This window comes from Bidens hawaiensis, unplaced genomic scaffold, assembly GCF_021521415.1.
Source record: "Bidens hawaiensis isolate Kalapana, Puna unplaced genomic scaffold, B.hawaiensis_p1.1 tig00007035_1, whole genome shotgun sequence".
NCBI lineage: Eukaryota > Viridiplantae > Streptophyta > Magnoliopsida > Asterales > Asteraceae > Bidens > Bidens hawaiensis.
In genome coordinates, this window is record NW_027491481.1 from 654,189 (window position 1) to 680,367 (window position 26,179).

The 26,179-nt window shown below is 34.4% G+C and overlaps 2 long non-coding RNA genes across 2 annotated transcripts in view; one reads left to right on the plus strand and one right to left on the minus strand.

Moving 5' to 3' along the window:
• The window catches only part of LOC143634227 (uncharacterized), a 287,183-nt gene that overhangs the window by 151,275 nt on the left and 109,729 nt on the right, over positions 1-26,179 (plus strand). The gene's annotated exons all lie outside the window — the stretch shown is intronic.
• Positions 23,607-24,331, minus strand: LOC143634225 (uncharacterized). Its single transcript, XR_013153811.1, has 4 exons — positions 24,131-24,331; positions 23,990-24,054; positions 23,808-23,911; positions 23,607-23,720 (listed from the first exon to the last, which is right to left on the minus strand). It is a non-coding gene; the product is annotated as an uncharacterized LOC143634225 (long non-coding RNA).

Consider the following 26,179-nt stretch of genomic DNA (forward strand, 5'->3'; position numbering starts at 1 on the left):
TGCACGGTTTCGGTGTCCGTAGCGATCAAATAAGTTATAGGTTGCTAGTATGTGTATTTAATGTATATTGTAAAATAGCCTACAAATAGAGAGCTCATGCTCATAATTTAGTAGAGAACTTGTACATAGATCTAAATTATCCTCTTCATAACTTATTATTCTCTCTAATGTATTCATCCATATTTATCAATTCTGGGGGCATGATCACACAAGAAGGTGAAGTGTCAAATGGTCACATTACTTTTGAAAAGGTCAATTACTGTGACAAGGTGGATCATAATTTATTAAGTGTGTCGCAAATATGCGATAAAAAGTACACCACGGTATTTACTGATAAAGAGTGTCTTATCTTGAAACCGGGATATGTGATTCCAGAGGACATGGTTGTCATGCGATCACCACGATCAAATGATATTTATGTCTTAAATATGAAATCTAAAGTATCAACGTCTATCGAAACATGTTTTGTCTCCAAAGCAACCGAGAAGGACTCTATTCTATGGCATCGTAGAATGGGTCACATTCATGTTCGAAAGATGAATTATTTAATGTCTAATGACTTAGTTGAGGGTGTCTCATAACTTTAAGTTATCTGATCACTGCATTGCATGCAAGAAGGGCAAGCAGAAGAAAAAGTTTCATCCTTCTAAGTTATTGAAATCCATTGATACTCCTCTTGAACCACTTCATATGGATTTGTTTGGTCCTGTGAATCGTGCGAGTATTTCTGGAGATTGGTATTGTCTTGTCGTAATTGATGATTATTCAAGATACTCATAGGTGTTATTTATGAGTTCGAAAGATCATACACCTATTTTGGTACAAAACCTTATCACTAAAATCGAATCACTATACAAACAAAAGGTGAGGAGAATCCGAAGTGATAATGGTACTGAATTGAAAAACACTGTATTGGATTTCTTTTGTGTTCAAAAAGGAATTCACCGAGAATATAGTGCACCCTATGTACCTCAACAAAATGGTGTTGCTGAACGAAATAATAGAACTTTGATTGAAGCTGCAAGAACCATGCTTGCTGATTCTAAGCTTCCTATCCAGTTCTAGAATGAGGCAGTGAATACAGCTTGCTATACGCTTAATCAGGTTTTAACTGTTAAACGACTTAAGAAGACAAGTTATGAGCTTTTAAGCAATCGAAAGCCTAACTTAAAGTACCTGGAACCATTTGGGTGTCCGTGTACAATGTTGAAGAAGGATGCGGGTAAATTTGAAGAAAAAGCTATCAAAGGTTATTTCTTGGGATATGCATCTCCAAAGAAACGTGTATTTAATTTCACTTCTGGTTGTGTTGAGGAATGATATCATGTGAACTGTCAAAAATACACCACTCCTCCTCAAGGGAAAGGTCCCGACTGGATGTTTGACTATGATGGTTTATTTAATTCATTTACTCCTTCAATTGAACACATCGATGAGGATCTGGTTCGAGCATACTTTGAAGATCATTTGGCTATTCCAAGATTTTCAAGTTCTAATGATGTTGAAGCTCAACCTGATGCTCCAACTGAAGATTCATATGTAGTTTCTCCAGTTAATGTTGATAATTTATCTTCTTCTTCTGATGATGATCAAGCTGAAGATCAAGTTATTGCACTTGACAGTGATAATGTTTCATCTCCTGAACTAGGTGAACATTACACTAATTTATTTGATAATGTTGCTGTTCCTGAGAATCCCACTCTTCGGATTCATGGATATCATCCACAAGAAAACATCATTGGAGAACTTGATGTGGGTGTTCAAACACGTCATCAAGTTGCTTCGTCAAATGAGAATAATGTATTTTAGACCTATGTTGACTTACATTCCTCTGGAATTGTAAATGTTGCTAAATTCACTTGCTTTTTATCTCAAGTTGAGCCAACAACACCACGTATGGCTCTTCAAGATCCTTCTTGAGTAGAATCTATGCAAGAAGAATTACAGCAATTTGCACGGTTGGGTGTTTGGGATTTAACTGATAAACCTGCTAGAGTCAAGAAAGCTATTCCGACTAAGTGGGTATTTAAGTGTAAGAAAGACGATCGAGGAGTGATTGTCAGAAACAAAACACGTTTAGTGGTGCAAGGTTTTCATCAGCAAGAGGGTATTGATTACATAGAAGTTTATGCTCCAGTTGCAAGATTAGAGTCGATTCGAATTTTCCTGGCATATGCTGCTTATAAGAATATCAAGGTCTATCAAATGGATGTTAAAAGTGCTTTTCTCAATGGAGAACTACACGAGGAAGTGTTTGTTTTACAACCTCCTGGTTTTGAAGATCCTGATTATCCGGACCGAGTTTACCGATTAAACAAGGCCATGTATGGTCTACATCAAGCCCCGAGAGCTTGGAATGGCTCGCTCGGTGACCATCTGACTGATAACAGCTTCAAGCGAGGGACTGTCGACTGCACTTTATTTCATAAGACTGTTGGTGATGATCTTCTCCTAGCAGATTTATGTCGACGACATTATCTTTGGGTCTACAAACAATACGTTGTGTAAGGAGTTCGAGAAGTCCATGCAAACGAAAAAGTTCGAGATGAGATCGATGGGAGAGATGAATTTCTTTCTAGGGTTGCAAGTTCATCAGTATGCAAACGGAATCTTTATTCATTAGACCAAGTATGTGAACGATGTCTTGAGCCAATTCAAGATATCTGCTGGAAAAATCCCTTCTACTCCTCTCCCCGTGGGTCACAATTTATCACCGGATGAATTGGAGGATACCGTTGATCCTACCCTCTATCGTGCTATGATCGGTTCTTTAATGTATCTAACGGCTTCTCGCCCTGACATTATGTTTGTTGTTTGTCTTTGTGCTAGGTTTCAAGCAAGTCCACGAGTAACTCACCTAGCTGCGGTTAAGCGAATACTTTGGTATCTGAGGGGAAATCCAGACATCGGGTTGTGGTAACCCAAGGACAATCACTTTGAGCTAACTGTCTTCTCAGACTCGGACTATGGAGGTTGTAAGATCAACTTCAAATCAACGACTGTAGGATGTTAATTTTTAGGAAACCGGCTTGTTTCCTGGCAGTGTAAGAAGCAGACAACGGTCTCCACTTCAACCGCTGAAGCTGAGTATGTTGCAGCCTCGAGTTGCTGTTCCCAGGTTTTGTGGATACAACAACGTCTTCGCGACTACGGTTTGAAGTTTCTTACTACTCCTATTTTGATTGATAATTCTGCTGCAATTTCTATCACAAAGAATCCCGTACAACATTCAAAAACAAAGCATATCGAAATTCGATATCATTTTATACAGGATTGCTTTGAGAAGAAGTTGATTGACCTTGAGAAAGTACATACTGACTTTCAGAAAGCCTATCTATTTACCAAAGCTTTTGACAAAACGCGTTTTCAATTTCTGCTTGGTTTAAATGGATTGAAGACCCTCGCTGATATCCTTCATCAAGGATGACTATCTTTATTTTCTGTTATTTCTCTTTTAAAATTTATTTTGGTATTAGGGGATGAAAATCTAGCAAATACAAAAATACTGTGCTTTTCGTTTGTATAGATAAAACCCAAAAACATTAAAAAATATATATATTTGAAAATTTATGAAAATACAAAAGATTGTGATTTCTTTTCTTTAATGTTTTTCTTTTTAAATATTTTGAAAAAACAAAAACATTTTAAAATTTGAAAATCCCAAAAAGATTGTGATTTGAGTTAGTACAGAAAATCCGGAAAAAAAAAACAAAAAACAAAAAGGTTGTGTTTTTTAATGTATGTATAAAGAAAAACCAAAAAGATTTTTGCATGCGTTTGCTGAAAATTATGTCAATTATCTACATTTGAAGGGCATATACTTGTATATGCTTGGTCCTGATAGTTTCTTATGAACATTCAGGATAGCCATTTACCTGATAATGGAAAATAGTTGGGGCGTTCGTTATGCGGTTTTAGATTATTTTCTCGTTGAAAATTATGTCGGTTATTTAAGTTTGTGAAGCATGCTTGCATGTTTTGGTCCTATTATTCACTTATTGAATTGATTGGTTAGCCATTTATTTATAGACTTAAGTTGACTGGGGCAATTAAATTTATCTTTACTTTGTTTTATGCTCCTCAAAATTTTGAGTTTTTTGAAGCAAAAAGAGAAAATGATAGTACATTGACTACCTTGATCCCAAATCCAGCAAGAAGTAAGCTTAAAAGACTGTGTGATTAATTGCATTGGTAGGTCTTAAAACAAACAAGTAGAGTAAAGTATGTGATATAAACATAAAGAAACAGAAAATTAAAAGAGGTGTTAGTCTCTAGCAAAAATCTTGGTGAGGATGGCAGAAATGTAATAACCTGTCATACTCAAGCCTTATAATTGTTTGATTACCAAAAATAAAATGAAGCAAATAACAAGCTTTGAGGTTCTGGACACTGTGAGTCTTTATTCGGCTTAATCATCTGGGTATTCATATGCATGAATATTGTATTCGCTATTAGAGCAAACCCAATGTCATTAAACTTCAACACTGCTGTACTTCGTACAAATTTCTAAATTACTGACTTGATTAAAATCCGTTGTTAGTCATACATTGTTCCTCCCTTGCGCGCGTCTTAATACCATTAAGAAACGGACCCCAGGGGATACAATGTATATAAGCTGACAGATGGACTCGTGCATACTCACTCATAGTAAAAGAAAATCAATGCATTGCTCATAAATTTCTATAAAGTTCAAATTTTTAATCAACAATATAGTGGTTTAAGTCAATTTGGGGTGATATGGAAAAAAATCAAATTAAGCTTGAACCGAGATTAGTGGCTGATAGAATCTGATATTCTGTGCTCTAATTGAACCATTAATCATATCACAAAAACACTTGAAAGTTTGTTATTAGATTTAAGTGGACAACAATACCAATGATCGACTTAACGCCAGTCATAATATCGCTGAAATATAAAACTGTGATGGAAGGGCAATTTGGTCAATATGATTCTCTGCTCAAACTCAACAGTCAACAAAAATACAAAAATATGTACTGCTTTTGAAAAACATATATAAAACTCAAAAAGATTTTATATTTCTTGTTTCGGATTCTTTTCATGTACATACATTCTTTATATATTATAAAATAATAAAAATATTTTTCATTTTCGTTTTACATTTTATTTAACTTTTATTTAAGTTATGTTTCGAAAACGTGAAACGTTTTTAATTTATTCGATTATCTAGATAAAGGTTCTCGATAATTCATTTTAATTTATCATTAATTTAATTTTATTATTTATTTATTTGATTTTTTTTATTTAATTTATTTAAAGTTAAAATTAAATAAAATTTAATTCGTTAATTATGGATAACGAATTGGAATGTTTTTAACGAACTACATTCTAGTTCGTCCATCCAATTCGCTTCCGCACTCTGTAACGAAACATTTCAGTTCGTTACACATTTTTAACGAATCAAGACACGAATTGATTCTAATTCGTTATGCCAAGTATTATGTTCTCTTTAATGAATTGACTGATTCGTTATTTAAATTTTTTAACGAATCTGTTTAATTCGTACATTGGGAAGTGTGTATGGACTGGGTATATAGGACAGCGTGAAACGAATAGTCCTACACTATTCACTCATCTTCCTTACAACCAAAGTCACCCTGTTCAAATTTTCTCTGATTTTTCGACCTTCGAAATTCGAACTTCTGAATATACCAGTGTGTTCGTAAGGTATCGATGGTTATTTCTTTGTGATTTTCGTCAAAAATGACACAGATTTGATAGGGTAATTATATGATTTTGATATCAGGGTTTTTACGATTTTTGAAACCCTGTATAATCGATTAATGCTCTGTTAATACACTTAAATTTGATCTCATTTTGATCGGAATAGAGTTCCGATACCCTTGGTGATCCTTAATCAGAATTTGATTTTTGAATGCCGGGTTTATGATTTGATTGTTGTTTCGGGTGTTTATACACTGTACATTCCCTTAATAACCTAACTTGTTTTTTGGTTTAGAACCTCATAACCGGTATGGTTTGCTTCGCAATGAGTTTCCGAGACTTGATTAGTCGTTTGTTCGGCCACTCATCGTAAATTATGGAGTAATTGATCTTCATTTTTGCTCCTTTGACCATCTGTGTTCCGGTTAATTTTGACTTTGACTATGAGAGTCAAAGATTAAGTCCAATTAGTGATCATTCGTTAACCTTAGCGAATTGGAACTACTTCGTGTCCAATTCGTTAAGGATTTACACAAACTAGATTAGCGAATGAATTATTTAACGAATCAGAATTTAATTCGTTCATTTTTAACGAACTAGAGGGTAGTTCTCTCTTTTTCATAGTAATTCGCTAAGTTCTTCTTCGTTAAAATATTTACATGATAGCGAATCAGTCGATTCGTTATACTTCTGTAGCGAATCAGACTGTTTTGATAACGAATGACATTTCAAAATTAATTAGTTAATTAATGTAATTTAATATTATAAATTAATACAATATTCCAAGGGTCTAACCGCGTCGATACATTAACTATACACACGGGATTAAACCATGATTATATATAGTTTACATCTAAATGCTTAAAGTATATAACACTTAGGTGATTTCTAGACTTCCACATTACTAATATACAATATAATTTATTCAGGATTATGGCTGATAACATGGAACAAGATCCTCCTATTAATGCACCACCACAAGTTCAGGATGCACAACAAGTTCAAGATGCTGGTCAACCAGCTGAGGAAGCTCCTTTACTTCCTTATGATCCTCGACACAATGTGTGTGCTTTTGTTGATACAGACTTTCCTGATGAGGATGTCTTTGGTGGTATGTTGGCATTTCTACGCCGATCTCGTATCCATTATGTTGTTACAGCTAATCCGGATATTAGATTTAGCATAGTTCGTCAATTCTGGAACACTGCTCAGTATGTAGAAGTTGAAGACCATATAGCTGCTGTGGTAAATGACAAACCAGTTGTCGTCTCAGTTGAAACAGTTCGTTGAGTGTTACAATTTGATGATACAATTGATGATCCGAGTGAATATGGTAAAGAATTGTTCAAGTGCCTGTTCAGACGTTTGTTTTATGCTAGCAGTCTTACTGCGTCTATGTATAATAAGACATACTTGTGTCCCCAATACAAGTATTTACTTCATGTTCTTATTCATTGCCTTGGTGGAAGTAAGGCTGGGTTTGACGAATGTCGTATTGCACTACAATTAGCATTTGTTGCACTTATCCTGAACAAGCGTTACAATTTTTCTGAAATGATCTTCGATCATCTAAAAGAAAATTATATTCCTAGAAAACGACGCGTGAAATTCTTGATATATCCGTGTTTCGTCCAATTGTTTGTCAATGATGCTATTAGATATTTGGTGCTTGATCCAAATGATGAGAATGATAAGTTTAAGCTGGATAACATGAAGGCAGATACAATGCGAAGAATGAAATAGTACCGTCAATCTCCTCCTCCCAGATTCAAGAGATTGATTGGTCATCCTGTTAATCTTGATTATGTCTGTCCTCCCGAGGATCGCTGGATCCATGATGACTCGGATTCCGAGCGTGATGGAGGAGAAGGTGGGAACGACGGTGATGATGGAGGTGATGGAGGAAATGGAGAGGGTGGAAATGGTGGTACTGGTGATGCAGCTCTTCGAGAACAACAAGCTGCTGTTGAAGCTACGTTGGCTGCTACTATTGCAGCTCAACATGAATGTAAATGTAAGGGTAAAGCACCAGCTTCTGAAAGCTCAGCAAAAAGACGTGTATCAGCTGGAGCTGGAGTTCCTTTTGGTGTGCAACCGTCTCGTCCTGCAACTCCCCAACGCCCGGCAGTGCCGCTTACTACTAGCACTCCGGAGATGACTTTTACAACAACGATGGTACCTCATGACAGGCTTGGTATGATTCCACAATCGGCCTTAGCTGAAATACCAATGCCTTCTGCTACACTTTCTATTGTTCCTTCAAAACCGTCCATGGGGCCTCCTCCACCTAGTGATATCTCATTTATGAGAATTACAAGGCCTCAGAGACCAATCCAACCAGTTCATCCATCTTTGTATGCTATGCCGCCGAAACGTCAGACAGACATGCTTTTTAATCTTCTTCATTTGTATGAAAATCAAATGTCTGATGACCGTGTAAATCAAGAACGTCTGCTGGAGAACCAGAAGAAGCTGGTCAGTTATGTTTCTTTTTATCAGAAGGAAACAAAAGCCCTTCGTGAGATTGTTGAGTCTCAGGGGGTGAAAATTAAAGAACAAGAAGAACTTATTTTGCAGCTGACATGTAAAGATGATGCGCTGAAAAAGCTAAAGAATGACGATGAGGATCCTGATGAATCTGATGCTGGAGGTGAGCCTAAACAAACTCAAGACCCAGCTTCTGGTGCGGGTACGAGTTCTGTTGATGATTTGGGCAAACAGATCATTGTTTATCATGACTATTCCGCTGCCAAACCAATTGAGATGATTGAGGCCGATATGGTTATTTTTATGGATGGTAAGGGAGTGATTCAAAGCATGGTGAATGCTGACGAGATAGCAGTGGGGCAGTTTGTTGATAAGTCACTGACACGAGAGCAGATTGCAATCTTGCTTGGTCTGAATGAAGACGAGATGACCGTGTTAGAGACTGAGCCTGATGCTGAGGTAATAAATGATGATGAGATCTTAAATGATCCTACTGTGGAGATGAGGACGGATTTTATTTATGAGATGAGGAGGTTGAGGTGGAAGATGTGACTGCTGAGGATTACCCTGATCTGTTTCAACACACCAATGTTGATCAGGGTGCTCCTGTATTTAATGAGAAAATTGTAAAAGAAGTAGAAGATCATCTTGAGAAGACGTCCAAAGGGAAGAAGGTCGTTGATACTAGATTTGACTCGCTTGAAAATCCAACTGATGAAGACATTGCTAGATGGTTCAGTCATAAGAAAGTTGGTAAGATTATTGATGCATTTCAGTACGTGGATCAGGAACAGAAAGAGGAAGCTGTTGCACGTGCCAAAGCCAATCGAGAGTCTACATTCAAGGCCGTGTCAAAAGTACAAGGTGATCGTTTCTTGGATTTTTGATTCTGATCTTAAAGTATGTATTGTCAAATGGGAGAAAGGCGTCCAGTACAACGAAAGGATGTCTGATGTTCTTTCACTACCGAGATGGGACGTACGTACTCTGGCGTACCGTCCATTTATTAATAGGGGTGGGAATAAACGTGCAAGTTGGTTTCACCAACATCTCCTGTTTGAAGTGGACCACGGTTCAAATTTTTTAAACCACAGATTCCCATCCATAAGCGTCTCAATGAGATTGACCCAAGGACTGGTTGGAAGAAGTTGGTTCTTAAAGTAAAGCCGCCGAAGACGATGAAGCGTGTGCCAGTGAAGCCGTTGAATCAACACATTTATTTATCTTTCAACCGCTGGTACTACGATAATCGTACTGGCGAGGCCGTCATTGTTCTTGGTACAGGGTTGAAGACTGAGCTAATAAAGATCATTGACCCGATGTGGTTGGTGAATTTAACCGAGATCGACAACGACGTGCTCGATAACAAGATTTTGATTAAGCGCAATGAAGACTATGATCTGGCTATGCAATTCCAACGCGTTGTGCGTGTTTGTTATGAAAACGGAATTCATAGTTGCAGAGACTGGCAGTCCAAGCGTTTCAAGTAAAGTAAAGACAAAGAGCTCAAGACGAAGGGGTGTCTGTTAGTGCACGGTTTTGCGTCTCGAGTCTTTGTATTTATCATTAACGTATTTTTTGTTTTGTTTAATGTAAAAAACAATTAATTATATTGTAGTTCGTTAATGTAATATTCTAGTTCGCTAAGGATGTTTACCGAACTAGATCTAAGTTAGTTTCCTCCTGATTCGTTAAGGATGTTTAACAAATCAGGAGATGATTCTTTAAGTTATTTATCTTATTATGTATGTAACGAAGTAGTGTCTAGTTCGCTATGGAATGTTAGCGAACTAGACCTATCTTCTATATATAGTGACCTTTGTCACTGTTTAATAAAAGTTTTTGAGATTTAAAGTAACGAACCTCTATCCAGTCTCTCTCAAGCTTCACTATAATATTATCATACATACATACACCTAATATAGATATATAACATTCAATTAAACGTAACTATGAACTAGATCCGTACTTAGGCTATTAATATTAACAGATCTGGATTAATTAAGATAGCCCTGAGTTCAAACAGGATCAGTTATCCTAAGCCATTTCTTTTTCAAGGATCTAGGATCCTACCCTTTTTAACCCATTTTAATGGTAAATCGACCCCACCAGGGATGGATTTTTGCTTAACGAAAAAGAACTGAATCCTCCAAAGGGAACCTTTCTAGGTTACTTTTGAAATCGTAGTAGGCTGTTGGGGTTTGGATTTCAAGAAAAAACGGTTTGAACCGTGAGTGGTTAAGCTATAAAGGTGTGATAGCTCATGTACACTGAACTCGATGTTTTCCTCCTCCATTATCTTCTCGATGGTACAAAGGACCCTCCAAATCATCGGCATGGCTTGAATATAAGACATTCCGGTAGTGTTGAAGAAGTTTTGGGTAAAAGAGGGAAATGGATATGTGTAACCGATAAGGAAAGGACAAGCAGAGAAGCAGGCCCAAGTTTTTGAGTAGGTATCACATCGGATTAGAGAATCAAAAGGTCGGAAAATGGTTTCCGGTGGGAACAGTGGCCGGAGATCGTCTATCTTGGGATCCGTAAATTTAAAGATCTCCAAGGATGGGTTAGTGATAAGGTTTTGTGATTTCATTTCTGATAACTCAGACTGATCGGAAGAAGAAGAAGAATAAGAAGAAGAAGAGGAAGAAGTAGACATGATTTTAGAGTAAATAATATTCTAAGAAAAGGAAAAGTGAAGGAAGAAGGATACCTGAACAGTCTGCCGAGATATGTGGTTATAAAAGGGTTAAGATGATCACATATATAGGCGGCTAGAGAAATAATAAGGGTTAATGATAATTATTACGTCTGACACAGGTATAATCGTTCTATCTTTTGCAGGGTATTCAAAATTCGAAATGACAGTTGTATTACATACACACCCGCCATTTTGGGGGCAATTGTTTGGGCATAGAATTTATGATGAGGATCCTCTATCCTTAAGTGACTTATGGATCAATTATTCTTGAGATATGTTCCAGGTTGCAAAGGATCCATGATCCTTGGTATTATTTGTTCACTAACGATTGTATTTCAGTGGTGTTGTGATCAACAGGTATAACGGCTCTATAACCAAGTCTACCTTATATCTCGCTACTGGACACTTCTAGCACGTGGTCAAAAGGTGTTGAAGGAGCTAGTGGAAGAGTGGCGGATTTATAGGGATTATAGTTATAGTTATTTTTCTTATTTATTGAGCTTATGATCAATTAAGGAAGAGAACAACACACTTCACATTCATAGACACCATTCAGAACTCTCTCTAGCAGTTCACACACACATATAATTCATTGTACCGTTGATCATAATCTCCACCATTGTAATCCAATTTCTTAATTAATATAGTGGTGATAGACAAATGTCGTCACCCGATGTTTTTATGCTGGCGATCCTCTAAAAATCAAGGGCTTTTCCTCGTATAAATATTTGTGTTCATCAACATATTAATTATTCAATTACAAACACCAAGTCCCACATTCACGAATTTGGTTACATGTTCCTTAGTTGATTTTTGACCAAAACACCATCACACATGGAAACTAAGAAAGAAATAGAAGCTCTGTATAACGAGAAAAGTTTCCATAGTAATATTCTTTTATGCCTAGCATGCATCCAGTGGTCCTAGTAGAGGGTGCGAAGCACCCGGCACGCACGGGGCCGGGCTCAGGAGAGGATGATGATGATGGCGATGGCGATGGCGATGACGATGGTGATGGGCGCAATGTTGCGCTTTGATGGCGCATTTTTCACTTAATATACGGCGTCGCGATATGCGACGAGATTATCAAGACCCATCGCGTATCATGATGGGTTGCAAAATCAGCTTATAAATAGGAGTTCATGGCATCTCATTATTCACACACTAATACACACTCATTCACACACACTTAGTCTCGTTTTGCGTGCCTAGTATCGTAATGCATACCAAGCTTAGAGGTTCCAACAATTAAGCCCCAGTACGCGGCGTAGAGTAGAAGTATTGCCCATACGAGCTTAGACATATAAGCTCCGAATACCCGTGTAAGGTAGGGGTTCTACGTAAGTCATTATATTATTATTATATAGCTTGGACCATAGTCAAGGGTATAGCCCAAACCTTGATGATATTTATGTTTACATAAGCTTTAAACATACAAAGGATTATAGTAATGTTCTTTACAACTAAGAAACACCAATTTTACATTCATGAGGATATATAGTTTCTTCACGATTAAGAAACGTAACTTTTTATATACAAGGAATATAGTTAAAATATTGTTTCTTGATTATTAAGAAACATAAGATTTTACATACAAAGGTAGCAGTCAATGAATATTTCTTCTTGAAGAAGAAACAGATTATAGATGTTTCTTCATGAAGAAGAAACTCAGCATATGATTGGTAAATAAACAGAAAGAATACAGGGTTAAATATTTCATTCAAACAAATGATCAATCAAGGTTTAAAGCTATCAAAACCAGACTAATGGTATGTAGCTGGATCAAGAGACGATCCGGATATTTATATAAACCTATTTTATTATAGGTTAATCATCATTCATTCACAAAGGTTTTCAAACGAGATCACCACATCATTCAGAATAGACAATCACAGGTGAATACGTTAAACCTTTACAAATAGTCAAAACATATTTATACTCTATAAGATGAACAGATTGTTTATCTTAAAGAGTCAGGAAAAGTTTACATGAGATTACGTGATTTCTAAAATGTTATAATACAAAATAGAAAATAAAAGCAACTCAGACCGATTACGCATGTGTCTGGATCCATACATAACTATTCAGCCTAAACAGTCAAAGTCTATGTGACCGCGGGCTAACAGTCATAATTAGTTCTTTATTAGGGACTACGTGGCTCGGGGAACACTTTTGTGTGTGTAGGGAAGTGGTACAAATCGCAGGAATGAAATACTTTCTGCTGAGCTTGTACAGTGACTATATTTGTATTGTAAATGTAATTTAAATATTTTTAGAGTCAACGATTCACCAGCACATCGCTAACGTATTTTTTTCCCTCACATTTCAGGGAAACAGATTAGCACATGTAACAAGGAAGTATAGTCATTCATGGAGTTAGATGTTCGCAAGGTAGATATGGCTTAGTTTTAAATTATTAAAATATTATAAACAAGATTTAAACATGATTTATAAATCAAATACTCAGGTATTTATTATTCTAGAAGTTTATAAATAAATAAATATTTTATGATGTTATAACCAAAGTCTTCCGCTAAAATAAACCGCAACTCTGATGTATTTACAAAATAGGTACCAACTATTGGTCATATGCCTAGACCCTAAGCCGGGGTGTGACAATCCTCTTCTGTGAAAGATCTGCTCCGACGATCATCTCCATCGCTTCATCGGTTAATTTTTCTTGTTCGTTTTCCCATAGCTCCTTGGTTAATTAGGTTTGCTAGATTCATCGATTAATTAGGTTGTGCTAGATTCATCGATTAATTAGGTTTTGCTAGATTCATCGGTTAATTAGGTTTTGTTGGATTTAGAATTGACATGAATGAATTTTGATTTTATGTACTAAGTGTTCTGTTTCTACAATTAGGTTAAGTCATGTACACTTTTGGTCCACTTTAGGTTTATATCGGTTAAATTTTTAGTAGAGCTGGTTATTTGTATTGATTTCATGAAGATATGTTTCAGTATTCACATAATGTGTGTAATAATTGATAAATTTGTACCTAGTGGTTTTTGTGAGTTGAATCTAGTGATTAAATTATTGTTGGATCTGAACTGGAGTAGAGTTGAAGTTCGTCTACTGTTTACGCAATCTACGATTTTAGAGACGAAATTAGTGATTGTTGAATTTGAATTATGTTGTTGTTGTAGTTATCATGGCACGTAATGCGGGTCGGGGTAGTGTTTAATCTGGTGGTCGAGGTGTTGGGCAGTCTAGTGGTCAGGGTAGTAGTCAATGTAGTGGTCTACGTAGTATTCGAGGTATTGGGAGGGGTGGTGGTCAAGTTGGTGATCGAGGTGTTGGGCAACATGGTGATCGAGGTGATGGTCAAGCTGGTGATGGAGGTATTGGGCAAAGTAGTGGTATAGGTAGTAGTGACTTGTGATAACATTGGACCACAATCGAATGCAGATAAGCTAAGTGCTATTGAGTTGGTTTCTACATGTAGGTAATAACATTTTTTAAAATATTTTTGACAGTTTGATAATAATCCGTTTGAAGTTCAACATTTTTTTAAAAAGTCAAACTATCATTTTAATTTTAATTTTCATAATAATCCGTTATGATAATAATTTTCATAATAATCCGTTTATGATAAATTAACAATTTTCATTTGACTTGATACAGTAAAAATTTGGTTGAGATAACTTTTTGGCCAGACCAATTAGCCAATAACAAATTATGTAGAGATAGAAAGCATTAGTTGCAACCGCAACAGTGATAGCAATAGTTGTGACAACTGCAGTAGTCGCAAGAGTTGCGACCGCAGCACGGCAGCAGTGGTAGCAAGAGTCACTACAAAAAAGATTGGTATCTGGGACTGAAAAATTAGTCTCTGAAACTCCCTAATCAGTACCTAATGATTATCATCAACTGATTTGCCAGTCCCCAACCAGTAACAGATGCTTAGTCCTAAATAGTGGTTTTAGTAACTATAAATCAGTCTCTATTGTATGAAACCAACATGAACTAATAGTTAGTCTCCTATAAATAATAATTCAGTCCTTAATTTGTTGCCCGGTACCTTGTCATTTCAGTCCCCAATACATTTTTTAGTGACTGCAAATCAGTCTCGAATATTATGACATTTCAGTCACTAATTAAGTTTAGTTACTAAAACTTAGTTCTCTGATACTCAACAATCAGTACCTAATGGTTATGGAGGATTTATTTGTCAGTCTCTAGCCAGTGATGGATGTCTAGTCTTAGATAGTAGTTTTATTAACTAAAACTCAGTCCCCATTGTATGGTACCAACATAGACTAACGGTTAGTCTCAGATACAAAAAAAATCAGTCATTAATTTATTTCATGATACCACATCATTTCAGTCCCAATATATTTCTTTAATGACTGCAAATTAGTTTCAAATACTGTGATATTTTAGTCTCTATTGTATATTTTTTTAGGATTGAAAATCAGTCTTCAATTAGATGTTTTTAAATTTTTAAACCTTGGTCCCCGATATCACTTCACTTTAGTCAATAAATCATGTTCTTTCAGTCTTAAATATGTTTTTTAGAACGTTAAAATCAGTCTCTTATATCACTTTTTCAGTCTATTATAAGATTATTTGGAGTCTTAAAGTCAGTCCACGAAAATCAATTCTTAATTCACTAAAATTTTAAAATCACAAAATATGCGAACCATAAAAACATAACCTTACTGAGAACCAACAAATGGAATGCTAATATAACGTAATTACAACAATTATTCGTAAAGATAAATAAATAATAAAGATGAGTACTACATAAGTAAATTATATTCTATAGGCCCTCTTCGAAAAAAGTTGTAAAATTATGCAAGCCCGAAATTAAAAGAGAGGCTTTGTTCGAATTTGAAGAAGGTTGAATGTTGTACATTTCATTGAGTAATCAGCTTGAGCCCACGTCAGGAAAAAATACACATGCGGTCTGATGGCATCCATTGTAAGTGTTTAGGTGCTACTTACAGTCTTGATCTTTTCAGAGTTACAATCTCCTGCTTCTCGAACCATGTCTTTCTTTTAAACCTTTTAGGTTTCATATCACTTGAAAACGTACTTAGAAGAGATTAAGTACTTTCACCCTAAATCACAACACCATCCACAATTGTCAACCAAAAACAGAATTCACATATTAGTCAAGATAAATTACAAAAATCTATAATAAAGTATACCTCTAAATGAAAATTATGAGATGAACTTGATTGGTTGAACTTTAAGATTTAACAACACAAATATCTAACTTCTGCAACTTTCAACATTAAAACTAAAAATCATGTAAAGAATATTATGAATAATGTTCGAACATAAACATATAGCAAATGATGTCTAGCTCAGTTACTCTTTGCCTCTTTGGCCCTGAAATTGATACACTAAAGGTGTTACCCATAAGAGATCAGGGCTCGATCCCTCTAGTGGGTGGTTTCCCTCAAGCCCAATGAAGGGACCATGGATTTATCCATGAAAATTTTGATTTTTTTAACCAAGTGAGTCCGATTAATACAACATATTAGCCAGGGTTGGTTAGGCTTCCTCATGTGACGGGGGATGTGTCAAACTATTTGATAATTGTCGTTCATAAAAATATTCGAACATAAAAGAATACATTAAGTTCAAACAAATTTGAATGTAAATGACTTGAGTAAGCTAGGTCGAGTGTGTAATTAGTCGAATTAAGTATTTATAAAATATTAATTATTGAAAATATTTTATATATTAAATTGATCAAGTTATAACGAGAATTGTATCTATACTATATATAATGAGGAAGAAATGAGCAAATTAAGACACTTCCTTTTAAATAAAATACAAATTATAATACATAAATTACAACCCAACATAGCATAGATACAATTTAAATATTTGTGTTGTTAAATCTTTTCAAAACATTAAACAATACTTACATAGCATAGATACAATCTTTAGTTTTTTAAATGATAAATATCATCACTTTCAAAACATTAAACATAGTTATAATTTTAACCCCTTAAAATTTGTAAATTTTAATAATACTTACAACTATAGCCCTTAATCTTTTACCTATACACTCTTTTCATTTTAACTTTTAAGCCAACTTCCCTCAAGAAATTTTAACGATCATAATTCTTTTATACATTAATATTTTTTTATAAAGCATTGCACCATAAAAACGAGCATTTTATTATCTTTAATTTGAGTATCATATTACTATAATTTTTTCAGTTAAAAAACAACATTTTACGTATGAGTGTTTGCGGTCTGGTTTTAATGTTTACTAAATTAAACTGTGAGCCAAACCGTTGGTAACGTTTTTTTGTCGTCGAAAACCAAAACCACCCCGTTGAAAATGGAAATCGGTTGCCCAAAATTAAAGAAAAAAAAATCGTGAAATCAAACCACAACCGGTTTGAACGTTTCACGGTTTCAAACCATACAATGAACACACATAAACTTGTAATGTGATTACCAAAATCCCCATTTCTCTCTGTATCGTGCGGGCACCCGTCTATTATAAAGAAAAATGAATAAAAAATAATGTTTATAGCAAGTTTAGACATGCGTCCTTATTAAAAAAGAAACTATGGTTTGTAGTTTGCCGCTAAACTAACTTGAATTTATGGGTATTTATAAACTTTTTTAGTTTACAAACTAGCGGTGGTAGTGAGTTTTTTAATTCCATGTGCATATAAGAATAAGTAATTTCATACAATATATATATATATATATATATATATATATATATATATATGTGATGGTTCAGGAGAGAAGTCATCTTATTACGAGAAGTGCGAGAAATGAATCTGGGCCGTTGATTGTGTTTCATCTATGGTTCAAAATGATAATAGCAATCTTGTAATAAATAACAAATCGTTTATGAATTTTAATATAAAAAGGGTAGTTTGGTCTTATTGTTTTATAACTAACGTTTAGAATAAATGAGTTTCCTAAAATTTCCTTCTAAATGATTTAATGCTCACAGTTACTATAATCTTCATATTCTAAAATTTTCAAATACCAAGATTGTTCGTTTTAATGTACCAAGCTAGTTGATTTTTGTTCAACTAAGACTATTCTTTATATTATATTATTTTAAAACTTTTTATTTTATGTGACTTTTCATTAAAAAAATTGGTTTTGGTGTAAGTGTAGGATTGTCTTTTATCTGTGTAGGTATGGTTTTGATCATTTACTTTGGCGGACTACATAAGAAAAAAGTGGTTGTTCACAAATGTGAAAAGATCCACAAATTGTGTAGGATGTTTTCAACTTATGTAGAATATATTCAAAACTAATGAGAATGATTTCTTATCTGTGTAGGATATTTTCGCCTTATGTTGGGTATTGTTAACGAGAATGTTTTATTATTTTTCTTAGTATAATTACTTACGTAGGATATATTCAAATACCATTGTGTATGAGTTGTTCAATTTTGTGTAGGAAGGGTTGTATGTTTATTCAGATTTTTTATATAATAAACACTTGTGTAGGATATATTCGAATACCACACTGTATGAATTTATTAAATTTGTGTAGGAAATGTTACATGGGTTCTTTAGTTTTGTGTAGGAATTATTATAGTTTTTTAATATTTTTTATTTGTACAGTATGAATAACACTTGTGTATGATATATTCAAATACCACGGTGCATGAATTTATCAACTTATGTAGGATATATTCAAAACTAATGAGAATGATTTCTTATCTGTGTAGGATATTTTCGCCTTATGTTGGGTATTGTTAACGAGAATGTTTTATTATTTTGCTTAGTATAATTACTTACGTAGGATATATTCAAATACCATTGTGTATGAGTTGTTCAATTTTGTGTAGGAAGGGTTGTATGTTTATTCAGATTTTTTATATGATAAACACTTGTGTAGGATGTATTCGAATACCACACTGTATGAATTTATTAAATTTGTGTAGGAAATGTTACATGGGTTCTTTAGTTTTGTGTAGGAATGATTATAGTTTTTTAAGATTTTTTATTTGTACAGTATGAATAACACTTGTGTATGATATATTCAAATACCACGGTGTATGAATTTATCAAAGTTGTGTAGTAAATGTTACATGTTAATGCTTATAATTTTTATTTGTGTAGAATATTTACCACTTACATAGGATGTATTCAACCACAACTTTCGATTACGAATTTGTATCAGAACATAAACAATTAATATTTATATAATTAGTTTGTTTTATTTGTTCAAATGTGTAGGAGTGTCTATTTTGAATTATTGTATTAAAATATGGATTCTTAAGATGTGAAAATCAAATTTAGCTAGTTTTACGGTATGAAGATTTTATGCAGATATATAAATGAAAATGGAATGAGATTTGAAAAGAAAAAGAAAAAAAAAGAAAAGAAAATAAATGAAAACGATTGCTGAATAAAAAAAATGAATGAAAACATCAAATAAAAGCCAATTAAATTAACCAAATAATAGTTGATTTTAAAGCCTAGGGAGAGAAATCAAACTTTCCATATAAAAAAGGATATGGGATTTTATCTTCCTACCCTTCCGCTTAAAAAAAAAAGAAAAAAGAGTAGGAAATTTCTTATTGGCTAAAATCACTTCTCTCATTTCTTGCAATAATTTGATTTCTTTCTTAAACTTAAACCTATATATATATATATATATATGGGAAAAGTGAATATGAGGCTCTCACACATGCAACCTTACATGCAAAACTTTCCAAATACATTTAAGAATTAAATTTTATAAAACTCTTTCTTAAGTTATCTCATCTTTGTTTCTCCCTTTAAAACCTACACCTATTTTCACCAAGACACAATCATCTCGAAATATGGCATCTTTAATTTATATTTGAACTGAAGCACATATGTTTTTGTGTATAACTTCATATTTTAAAATAATGAGCCCCGAATATAGCCAAAACCAAAAATTGAATTGGAGTACATATGCAATGATGTACCTAGAGATGGCCAAAAAAACCGGTTGGGGAACCGGTTTACCGGTTTAAACCGGAAACCGGTTTTTACGAAAACCGGTTTTTTAAAAACCGGTTTGACCGGTTTAGAAACCGCCGGTTCGTCTTTCGGTTACAAGTTCTAGATCCAAAACCGGTTAACGAACCGGTTAATGGAAAAACCGGTTTTTTTTATTAACCGGTTATGGAAAAACCGGTTAACCGGTTTATAAAAAAAACCGGTTTATAACGGCTATATGCCCGTTTTTTTGTTTTTGGACCGTTTTTTTTTTTTTTTTACCATTTTACCCCCACAAACATCTATATATAGTTTAGGTTGGGTATTGGTTAGATCACACTCGATTATACAACTCCAAACGCTCTAAACGTTTATTTCATACGCGATTATTTTGTTATCTCACGCTCAATTATACCACATTACCACTCCATACGCTCTTATTTCGTAGTCGTTTATTTCATACTCGAGTATACCACTCTTATTTCATAGTCGATTATCATGGCCTCCCAAAGTGCTGCTTCATCCGTCAACATGGGTGCCTCGAACACGGGAGAAACGGTCGTTCGGGTCATCCCCACGAAACGAAGCCATGATGTTTGGCAACATTTCGACCTATGCGAAATGTCTAACGGTAGCCAAAAAGCTCGATGCAAACATTGTTTGAAGTTTTATGGCAAAGATGCAAACTCCACTTTAAAAGCGCATGTACAAAGGCCCTTTTGCAAGGCCTTGAAGGACGAATCGGGAAGTAGTTCGCAGCCGGAGATGACGAATCAAGGAGCGGTGTTTACGTACGACGTTGAAGCGGTATGTCAACAGTTTTCAAACTTTGTGATTCAACAAACACTTCCTTTCAACCACTTCGACAACCCTCAATTCACGGAGATGATGCAAAACTATGTTCAACCACGCTACCAACACGTAAGTCGTTCGACCCTTAGAAGAGATTGTCTTAAAGCATGGAAAAACGCTAAATCCGAACTAATTTCATACTTTTCAAACTTACAAACTGGTGTAAACTTAACAACGGATGTGTGGTCGCTACCTCATGGTTCGCCCGACTCATACATTTGTGTGACGGCTCATTGGGTTGACCCCGAGTCGTGGCAAATGATGAAACGAACCGTTGCGTTTCAATTGTTTGATTACCCGCACACGGGTAGAAATATTTTTCAAATCTTGGATAAAGTCATTCGACAATACAAGATTGAACATAAAATCTTTTCAATTTCGTTTGATAACGCGTCCAACAATACGGCCGCGGTTGGCCATTTAAAATTAAAGGGTAAACCTATTTGTGATGGAGCGTTTTTTCATAGCCGATGCATTGCACATATTATCAACTTGGCCATGCAAGATGGGTTAAACGTGATCGAAACGCAAAGAAACAATTTTAAAAGAATGTTACGAGATGTTTTTAGCAACAATAAAACATTTTCAAGATACAAAAAATTTTGTGTAGAAGCTAATTGTCAATGGTTGGGGCCAAATTGGGATTGTCCAACAAGATGGAACTCGACTTGTAATATGTTTGAGAAAGCCATCCAACAAAAAGAATCATTAATTGCGTTTCATCAAATTTTGTCAAGTAGGGGTAAATGTGCACCGTACGATCCTAGAAACTGGTTATTGATTGAGATCGTTACGGAGGTCCTTCAAATTTTTAAATCTTGAACAACTAGTTTATCCGGGGTTTACTATCCAACAAGCCCCATTGCTTTACCAAAAATTGTTGTCATGTGCACAAAGTTGAGTGAACTTCATTGTAGGGGTGCACCTTATTTTGATATGTGTGTAATAATGAAAGAAAAATTTAGAAAATATTTTAAAGAACTACCCGCTGTTTTGACATGTGCTGCTGCGTTAAACCCTTGCATCAATGTTGGTGGTTTTGACATGTGCTGCTGCGTTAAACCCTTGCATCAAGGTATGGTGGTACCAACTTTGTGAAACACATGACTCCGGATGAATTTAGAAGTCTTGATTTGCTGGTTTGGTGGAGAGGTAAGGAGGATGAGTTTCCGATCCTCGCCGCCATGGCCAAAGATTTACTAACGGTCCAAGCTTCCACGGTAGCTTCGGAGTCTGCTTTTTCTGTTTCTGGCAGGGTTATATCGATTAGGAGGACTCGACTCACTGCACCAGCTATAGAGATGTCGATTTGCTACAAGGATTACTTGGACTCTTTAGATATGGCACAACATCAACGCTCACTCGAGGGGGAAATGGAGTATGAAGCGGGCTTGTATGAAGACGAGGTCAATGAAGGACACACTCAACCAATGACCGATGAAGAAGCCGCGTACGACGATTACCTAAGAAATAGCTCGGGATCGGGTAGCGAAGAAAATTAGTTAAAGAAACAGCAAACATGGAGGCAAATCATGAGTAAGAAACAGCAAGTTGTTCATGTAATCGTGTCTAAGCATTCTTTTTCCTAATATGTGCTCTTATTTACTTGTTGATTTGGATTTTTCTAATTTAGTTAAAGAAACAGCAAACATGGAGGCAAATCATGAACAAACTGCGATTGGGAACAACAGGAGCATCTGCTAGTTCACGATTTAATGTTTGTATTTTTGTGTTAAATCATGAACAACAGTTCTTGGCAGAGATTTCTTCAGTGTTAATGATTTAATGTTTGTATTTTTGAGTTACGAATATGCGATAACGATTTAATGTTTGTATTTTTAATGTAAAAACTAAAAATGAAAGTTATGTGTTTTTAATCTTTGGTTTGTTGAAAACACATTCACCAACACACACTCATACTCATCTTCCAAGCAAAGAACCCTAACAACGAAAGCAAAGAATGGCTTCGGTCAGTCCGTTTTGCCTTGTAGTTACCGGTTTGTTTATACTGTGAAAAAATAATGGTCTTCATTAAGTACAAAATATAAAAAACAATTATTCGTATTTGAAACCGCGAAATTTAAAAAAAAAAAAAAAAAAAAACGGTTAATAAAAAAAAACCGGTTAATAAAAAAAACCGGTTAATAAAAAAACCGGTTTATTAACCGGTTCTAACCGGTTTCTAAACCGGTCCTAACCGGTTAGACCGGTTAGGGTTTTGACAGCAAAAAACCGGTTATTAACCGGTCCGGTTATTAACCGAACCGGTTTTTTTCCGGGCCAAAAAAAAACCGGTCCGGTTAATAACCGAACCGGTTTTTTTAAAAAAACCGGTTTGTGCACCTCTAGATGTACCCACCGATATAAATATAAAAATGTGAACTTACATATAATATTATTTATTAAAATAATAAATATAATAATTGTATACGGGGAGCATTTTTTTTTTTTTGAAGCAAATTCTCATATGAATATATAAAACCACTAGTAGATACTAGATATCCATCGATGGATTTGTAAAAAATTATGAAACTAGGTGAATGTTTGAATTTGAACACTACTAGAAAATAGACCTTTAATGACGTGCAATGCGTGTCATTAAAGGGGTAGATGACACGTAAGAGCGCGTCAAGGAAGGCCATGTCATAAAAGAAAATGACATGCATCTGTTTGTCATCTGTTTATGACACACATTTATGACATTCCTTTACGACACGCAATGCGTGTCAAGAAAAGCCTTGTTAGAAGGAAGACGACGCTCATCTGCATGTCATAAATGTGTCATGCTTTTAGCTATTTTTTTTTTAAATATTCTTTTATAGAATTACTAATTTTCACATTAAATGACAATTAATTGTTCATAATACAAAAAGAAAATACATATATAACAAAACTATCCATTTCATACGATATTCCATAGATATACTAACAAGCGATTGTCGTTATACATGTTTGAACTTTTATCATCTTAAAAACATAAACCCGACATTTGTCATTGTACGTCTTCAATCATTTCCCGACACTACATGCTTCTTGTCATGACAAAGTCACCGCACCTTTGCTTTACACTTGTGATTGCTTCCTATTTATTAAAACAAATAATATTAAATTTACATCAGAATGATAACTAAATGACTAAATATAATCTAAAAACAAACAATATGCATACCTGAAGAGTATCATAAAACTTGAGTCATTCATTGATATTTTCTTTGATTTCTCTATACTTAGCTATGGCTGCTTCAATCTGTTTATAGCACTTTTCACAAGCAACTACAGATATATAAAAAACATACAAATATACAATAACATAATATCTTCATTAAGAGCGGATAATTTTATATAAATTACCAACGATTAAAGTTATCTCTGTAATCCTCAATAATAAATGTGCTAACAAATTCACGGTTTTGAACCTACAAACAAGAAACGATTATAATTTGAGAGAACCATCTACATGGATTAATGAAATATCAAATATTAAAAACAGACCTGAATATGTAGTAGTAATTGTGTAATTGTTTCTCATATTGAAGGTTTTGAGATATTTCTTCACATATATGATTATATTTTGCTGTCTCTTTTCTTGATAGATCCTCCTGTGAGCTATCAAAGAAACATAAAATGAAGTATCATAACACAAATGAAATACAAAAGACATGAAATTTTGTCAAATTATATCCTAAATAAATTTCAAGTAACCAAACAATCTGCACCAGAACACTGTTCATACACAGTACATAAGAATGCATACAAGAAACAAAGAAGAATAAAAGATAAAATTAAAGGACTAGACACAATCATACAAACCAATATCACCTTCAGAGCCCTCGATACTTCAAACTCCGCTGATATAAAAAATGCAGAAAACATCATTAACAAAACATAATAACCAAAAAAGAAGTAAAATGCCAAAACTGATAGTATATCCGCACATAGCTCCCTTACCTGGTCGCCCTCTGCAGACATTGTTAAAGCCAAAACTGATAGCATATCCGCATGCAATTTTTGCATAAAAAAAAAGAAAACAAAGCCGATCAGAAAGACTAAAAAATGAGAATTTATTTTAACAAAATAAATAGAGATACCTTTAACCCAGAATCTGGTACTGTCTCATAATATCATTTCAGAGTTCCATAACGTGGGCGTAATAACTTCAGCGGCTTCGGAACTGAAGTCATAGAAACTGTTTGTGTCCTAATTTCTTGCCCACAAGGAAAAGAATAAAGATTGTTAGTATCATAAAACTTCAATGGTCGTTATGTTTGTTAGTGTCACACTGCACAATCAACGTTTGGCTCGTTTATGGTACTTCACACAAGATCGAGATGAGCTAGGCTTGGTTAAAGTTTTTTATCAAAATATATAAAAATAACTAAAAATGCATATAGATTAACAAATAATAAATTAGCCAAGCTTGAACTTTAGAAAAATGACTCATGAGACCAGCTCAAGTTCGTTTACATCTCTAAGATTCAGTATATATCTCAGGAAGAGCAAGGCCAACAACACCAAGAACCAGGCCTGCAGTTCCAACTAAACTAATTGTTCATCAAATAACATCGAAATGAGAACCACAACAGTCAAAGGTTGCGAATCAATAATAGCATGCAATGTAACATATCAGTAACTTAAATCCTGTATTAGCACCCTTAACTAATAACACCACAAATAAATTAACCCAAATTAGTGTTGGGTTTCTATGGATAATTTATACTTAGTTAACCATTTAACTAGTCACAATTAAGGCGGAAGCGTGATATTTACAAACTAAACATATCTATCCATATGTATATATATATATATATTACAAGTTTATATGATATGTGTTCATGAACAACCTAGTTTATTCATGTCATAAGATTACCAATAATCTATATGTTAGAAACCCGAGGCAAGGATCAAGTAATACGGAAAAACTAAACTATCAAAGCTTGTAAAACTTACATTCTTAAACCTTTAAGAGATGTAGTTGATGGTTGAAGAAGATGATGATGTTGATGCTAGACTTTCAAAGGAAAATCCTCAAACGGAATATACCCCGAGCCTCCAACACACACCGAGCTATGTTAGGGAGCTTGAACACCAAAAACCGAGACCCGAGCCTCTTCCTTTTGTCTTGGCCGAAAACAAGAAGAAAGAAAAGGAAGAGTTGTGTGGTTTTTTTTTTTACTTACTTGAAAGTTCTTGAAAGTCTTGATATATAAAATATCTTACAATCAAATCATGTCATGTTGTTAGGTTTTAAGTCAAGTAAGAAATACTCAACATCCACCAAATCCATGACAAAACTTGACCATAACATTAGGGTGTGGGGCCCACCCAAAACCGGCCCCAAAATTATATATATATATTTTTTTTTTTTTATTTATTTATTTTATACTTTATAAAATATATAAACACCCCATCTTTTATAAACCATTTTACAAAAGAACATATAGTTAAATAATCATTCCAATAATAATTATTTGAATAAATAAATTAACCAATTAATTTATTTAACACTTTCAAGTAAGTATTCAGAAATCCGATTTTCTGAAT